Source organism: Bison bison, unplaced genomic scaffold (assembly GCF_000754665.1).
Source record: "Bison bison bison isolate TAMUID 2011002044 unplaced genomic scaffold, Bison_UMD1.0 scf7180017864519, whole genome shotgun sequence".
NCBI classification, from domain to species: Eukaryota; Metazoa; Chordata; class Mammalia; order Artiodactyla; family Bovidae; genus Bison; species Bison bison.
The window spans coordinates 7,263,019-7,269,434 of record NW_011495072.1 but is presented as its reverse complement, the minus strand read 5'-3'; the positions used below and the strand labels follow the sequence as shown (position 1 = coordinate 7,269,434).

Genomic DNA, 6,416 nt, shown 5'->3' with positions numbered 1-6,416 from the left:
GTACTATTAATAATGAGAGGCAGGGGTGCCCCAGGAGGCGCTAGTGGTAAAGAATCTGGCTGCCACTGCAGGAAACAAGGAGACACGGTTTGATCCCTGAATTTGCCTGCCACTGCAGGAGACACGGGTTTGATCCCTAAGTCAGGAAGATCCCCTGGAGAAGGGAATGGCAACCCACTCCAGTATTCTTGGGAAATCCCATGGACGGAGCAGCCTGGCGGGCTACAGTCCATGAAGTTGCAAAAAGTCAGACACAACTGATTGACTAAGCACCACCATCACTACTACTACGGGAAACTCTCTTGATCATTTACTTGTTTTGGGTTTGCTGTTGATGGGATTCAGGAAATGATACCCCAAAATATGGCCATTTGGCACACTGAATATTTTAAGCTGAAGGAATCTGAAGAAACTGGCAGAAGTGGAAGTTCTCTCTGTCCTCCAGTCCTTCATCCCCGAAGCCACTTGTGGCCCTCAGGTGAGAGGAATTCTCCCTTTGCCTGTAGGAAAGAAAGAAACATCCTCATATCCAAGATGGACAGATAGTGGGGAAAAATCTGAGCAAACAGGCCTTGCTAAATTCCCTCAGTTTACTACACTTAGCTCATCCTCTTTATCATATCTTTCCATGTCTTTCCACTCTTTGTCAGTAGCATAAAAACACTCAGGGTTACCATTTCTTCTGGTCTTCATTTCTTTATGAAGGCTCTCATGTCACATACAACTTATATTACATAAATTTCTATACTTTCCCCTGTTAATCTGTCTTTGCCAGTCTAATCTTTGGACCCAGCTAGGGATCCCAAGTGGCTTGGGGAAAACTTTTTCCTCCCCTACACTGTCATCTTCCCAACGAAAGGAGGGACCTTGTAGGTCTGTTCACTGCTGTAAACCAGCACCTAAAACCAGAGAAGGAAATGGCAACCCAGTCCAGTATTCTTGCCTGGAGAATCCCATGGACAGAAGAGCCTGGAGGGCTATAGTCCATGGGGTTGCAAAGAGTTGAACACAACTGAAGCGACTTAGCACACAGCACAGCACCTAAAACAATGCCTGCTCATCACAGGTACTTCCTGTTATTTGAACAAGGGAATGCTCCCTAAAGACAAAGCGCTCAACTGGATGGAGGATACACCACTCAATCAAAAAGGGACCATGTTCTCAAGGACCTTGAGGTCTACTGGAAAAGTGAGACAACATGCTATTGGTTTTGGAGAAGGATGAGACGACATCCTGCTGTGGGAAAGCAAAGCTGGTCTTGAGTAGGAGGTTATAGTTAAGCTAAAAGATAAAAGATGGGTATTTTGGTATTTTCGCTTTCATTCAGTGTTCTCTGTCCTACTTCGTCTGGAAAACCTGACATCTGACTGCTTAACTAACCTCTTTGAAAGCATGTTGGCACTGCACTTGGTTCTGAATGTTCCTACTGTTCTGTGAATTTGGGCTTGATGCGTTTGGTCATTTGCAGGCAAGTGCACCTACGGGCAAAAATGCACATTTATGTATAAACAGTGATACAGATTTTGACAATAAATTAGTTTGTCTAACTGAAATAAAATTTTCCATGTAATTGCTTTTATAAGTGAGCATATTTTAGCATTAGCATACAAATGAGCCCACAGGCCTAGGCAAATAAAAATGCTAATAAAATGTAAAGATAAAATAGAATATTAATCCTGAGTTCAGTTAGGTTATTAATGTTAGGCGGCATTACATATATCATTACCACAATACAGGTAAGCATGAACATTTTCTAAGGCAGTGAAAGATTTTGTGGATCAGAATTTTTAAAATCCAAGATGATTTCATTATCATCTGTGGAAATAAAAGCAGGATAAATGTTCCTGTATTCTGCATAGAAGGCAAATATTTGTTTTTATTTTTCCACTCCATTTCTCCCCCATGCTCTGCCACCTTAATACTTGAGAATGACTTCATCATGAATATGATGATTTGATTTACTGTTACTAGAAATTCAGGTTTCCATGAAAGGAATAGTGAGAATGTAAAAATAAATAAAAAAGTTCTTCCTACACTTGCTTTGCTTTGGCATAGAGCCATGCACTCTCCAGGGGAACTATTCAGGGGAGAGATGCCCCTAGAGTTGTTGGCACACAAACCTCAATATGATGCATCTCTGTACAATGGAGTAAGCAAGCCTGGGTCATTTGAGAGAATTTGGGAATTTATACTTGCCCTTCTGAAGTTTTCCGCTTTAGTGAAAGTATTAGTCAGCGAATACTTAACTTTCATTAGGAACACTCAGTATTATACAACAGAATAAACTTTCCACCTTGTCAGAAAACATGTATGTGAGTGTGTGTAGTATACTATGTGTGTGTGCTCAGTCTTATCTGACTCTTTGCGACCCCATGAACTGTAGCCCTCCAGGCTCCTCTGTCCATAGAATTCTCCAGGCAAGAACACTGGAGTGGGTAGCCATTCCTTTCTCCAGTAGATCTTCCTGACCCAGGGATGGTACCCAGGTCTCCTGCATTGTCAGGCAGATTCTTTACCGTCTGAGCCACTAGGGAAACCCATATGTAATATGTATTAGGAGCAAATCAAGCAATCTCTCCTCTTCAGATTTGCTAAGAGACCCTTTCCCTGCCTAACTATGTTCAGATATTATGCAGCCATGCAGTTTACAAAACACTGGATTCCTCTCTGAGCACTAGAAGGGGAAACTGGATAAAAGTATTTCACTACCCTTTGCCTCTTTGATTCAGGAAAGGGCATCTGGGCAAGTCCAACCAATGAGACAGAGGAAAACCGTTGCTGGGGCCTTTGGGGAAAAGTTTCCTTGATCAGGAAAGGAGACACACTTCCTTCCTGTCATTGGATGTTGTTATTTGGAGCCACTGCAGCCATTGTGGGGCCCAATACATGAGTTCTGCATATTGACACACATCTTTGTTTGTTTCCATAGATTAGATGGATAGAGGTAGCCCCAAGAAACCTTGGAGATCATCATATTCAACTATATCATTTGTTTTTGTTAAGCCAGATTCCATATTGTTTCGCTTCTAATATTCCCCAATGGAAATCACAGCTATTAAGCCAACCATTAGGTTTGGGAAATAATGATCAATATGGATATGATCTGATTATTTGGTTAGGTGCCATTTTAGAGAGAGACATTTGCAATGTGACTTCTTTAATTATGCAGTAACTTCCAGACTAGTGTCCTACCAGAATTAATTCACTGGGGTTTGCAGTTTATTTCTAGACTATTTTAAAACTGAACCTAAGCTTTTTAAGAGGGGTGAATCAAATAGAGAGTTATAAATGTGATTTAGCAATGCTTTTGGCCTTGTCATAGATGATATTATTTAGCACAAATTAAAATAACTTGAGTGTTTGTTTATAAGACCATATGTTAAGTGCTTGCTTGACTCAAATAGCTTCATTCAGTTCTGACAACTCAGGTAGGTGAGTATTGTTATTACACCTATTTTGTGGATGAGGAAACCAAAGTTAGACAAAAGTTTACTCAAGATCTCAGACCTAATAAGTAGAAAAGCTGAGATTTCCAGTCTGACTCCAGAACTCAAGTTCCTAATTACTACAGTTTTCTGTTAAGGGTCAATATAACTTATCTGTGGTTGAGGCATGTGGCAGATACTGTTGGGCATGTACTGAACAATCATTCTCCCTTTCTCCTCAAGAAGCAGAACCCCAATTTTGCTCAGAGTGACTCATGATGTCACTGAACCATGGCAATTCCATTTTCTTGTCAGTGACTGGTCTGCAGTGGGCATGTGACCATTTTCAGGCTAATAAGGGAGATTCTATGGCAGGTGTGAGGGCAGTCTGGGAAAGATTTTTATCCTTCAGAAAAATGGTAGCAGAAGGGCCTTTCCTTCCGTTCCTGCTTGTACAACCTTCCCTTCCTGCTTGTACAACCTTCCCTTCCTGCTTGACCTCTGAGGATGTGATGTCTGGAGCTATGGCAGCCACATTGCAATCTAGAGGTGAAAAGCCCAGAGATAAAACCCAATATGAATATGATTTTAGAGAGCAGGCACAAAAAGAGCTTGGGTCCTCAATGATGTGATTGTACTGCTGAACTAAGCCCAAGACTACTTTCATTTGAACCTCATGTTAAAGATGTAATAAATAACTCCACACTTTAAGTCACTGTTAGATACTCCATTCGTTGTGGCTAAAGATATCCTGATAGATACAATCTGGGCAAGAAAAGATGTCTTCCCAGAATTGCTGCAAAAATAAATCAAGTGGAGATTATTAAGACTTCATCCAGGAATCTGTTAGTGTAGGTAGTAGTTCAGACAAAAATACTCCAGCTATGTCTCAGATCTGTGTAAATCTGACCAATCCACATGATCTCTCTGCTGGTTATTTTCCCTTTTTCTCTCTGGATGTGCTGCTTCCTCTTCTCTGTCTGATTGACTGATAGGGACTTTCAAAAGGCTCTCCTGCTCTCTGGCTCCTGGTTGGATCTGTCTATTGGGATGCACAAGCAGGAGGATGGAGGAGAGAGGTGAGTGAGAGAGAAATCCTCTGGCTTTGTCCTTGGGTGATTACTTAGGCTGACTGCCTCTCTGTTTGAAGGTCATAGGCTCCTGTCAGGCTGCCCTTTCTGTGATGAGTTTTGGTTCTGTTCCTTTCCCCTTGCTTTTTACAGATGGAGCAGCTTGTAGCCTCAGGGTTCCATTTTCCCTTGTGGTTTCCCACACCTTGCCCATATCTTTGTAAAGTACCATTTGTTTCCTGCGGAGGCCCTGACTGATATAATGGTGTGAACAAAATTACTGCAGCTGTTGAAGCTTGGGCCAGTCTATCTGAGACGTGGTGAGATTGTGGAGTTATTCATAGTTTAAATAAGGGTTTTCCCCAACCATTAAAGGAAGACAGGAGACTATATAAATGTCTTACTGCAAAAGTGAAAGTATCCTAGCTCAGAGGAAACACTTTCCACCTGAGGACAAGGTGACCTGGAAGAGATGGCATTTGGGCTGAGGATGGATAGGATTGTTTTAAATAAAAAGACAGGGGAGAGTGTGAGCCAAATCAGGGAGAAGAGAAAGCTTAAGAAGAGGTTGTGAAAAATTAGTGCTGGATGGGCCTAACATGTCCTTTATTCACTGTAAGTTCTCTCTCCACCTCCTTTACAAGTGAGTGAACTTGAAATTGAGATTTGGTCAAGGTCAGATAGCAAGTAAGTAGCATGCCAGGATGCCAGCCCAGGTTTGCTAGCTGGTTCCTAATCCAATTACTAGCCCATCTTCTCCCCACCCCGCCCTGCCCCATCCCTCCGCTCCCCCGCTCCCCGCAGCAGTCTTGTCAGTCTCTCCTACTAGACTGTGATCTCCTTGAGAACTGCACTTCCGTTTTCCTCACTCTTGAACCCCAGTATTCTAGCACAGTGTCTGACATAAAGTCGTCCTCCTCTTCATCAGCAATTAAATGGTAAGAAGTACCTACTCCCTGCCAGGCACTATACTGATATTTTATAGGTACCTCATGTAATCTTTACAACAACTTCCGCTCAGTCGTGTCCGACACTTTGCGACCCCATGGACTGCAGCACGCCAGGCTTCCCTGTCCATCACCAACTCCTGGAGCTTGCTCAAACTCATGTACAACAACTTGGGAGGGTATAATTATCTCCACTTATCAGCCGAAGATGCTGTGGCTCAGAGAGGTAGTCCAATTTGAGGTCACACAGCGGTATGCAGGACTCTGTTTTACGTTCCATCAACCAGACTCCGGAGTCTCTGCCTCAAAGGATAATAACTTTTGCTGAAGAAATGAACGAACGAGAAACGTTGACTCTGAAGAAATGAACGAACAAGAAACGTTGACTCACTTTAAGTGGTAGGCTGTAACTGTCTACCCCGAGGCTCTGCCACCTCTGTCCTCGGACTTAGCACGACGCCTGCCCTCCAAAGTACCCCAGCTAGTCTCAGTGCCCCGAGAAGACAGGCGCCCAGGCTCCGCCCCTACTCCACCCAGCCCGCCAGCCATGCCTCCACCTCGGGGAGTTCGGCAGCTCTTCTATCCGAGTTTTCTCCTTGCTCCGGCCGCCGCACCGAGGGCCTCTCTCGGCCCTGCGTTCTGGAGCCGGTCCCACTCCCCTGCCCCTCCTTCTCGCTCTCCCTGACTCTTCAAACTTTCTTCCACCCTCTTTAAACTTCAGTCATCCTAGTGCCCGCCTCCTTCACTTCCATAAGCCAATCGGTCGTTAGCGTTCTCGTCGGGGATCCGCCCCCTTTCCTCCGAGGGCCAATCTCCAGCTAGAGTGTCGAGTGCTTGGGCTCTTTCCCAAGCGCCTGGCCCGTGACGGCAGCGCGCCGGGCGCCGCGCGGCGGGAGGGGGCGGGGCTCTGGATGAGGGATGGGCGAGGGCGGGGGGAAGGGAAGAGGGAGGAGGAGGAGGTTGCGGCGGGTTTG

The 6,416-nt window shown here is 44.5% G+C and overlaps 1 long non-coding RNA gene across 1 annotated transcript; it reads right to left on the bottom strand.

Moving 5' to 3' along the window:
- Window positions 1–204: 204 nt before the first annotated feature.
- On the bottom strand, window positions 205–6,130 carry LOC104981604. Its single transcript, XR_824386.1, has 3 exons — window positions 6,000–6,130; window positions 5,485–5,798; window positions 205–500 (listed from the first exon to the last, which is right to left on the bottom strand). It is a non-coding gene; the product is annotated as an uncharacterized LOC104981604 (long non-coding RNA).
- Between the last annotated feature and the right edge of the window lie 286 nt (window positions 6,131–6,416).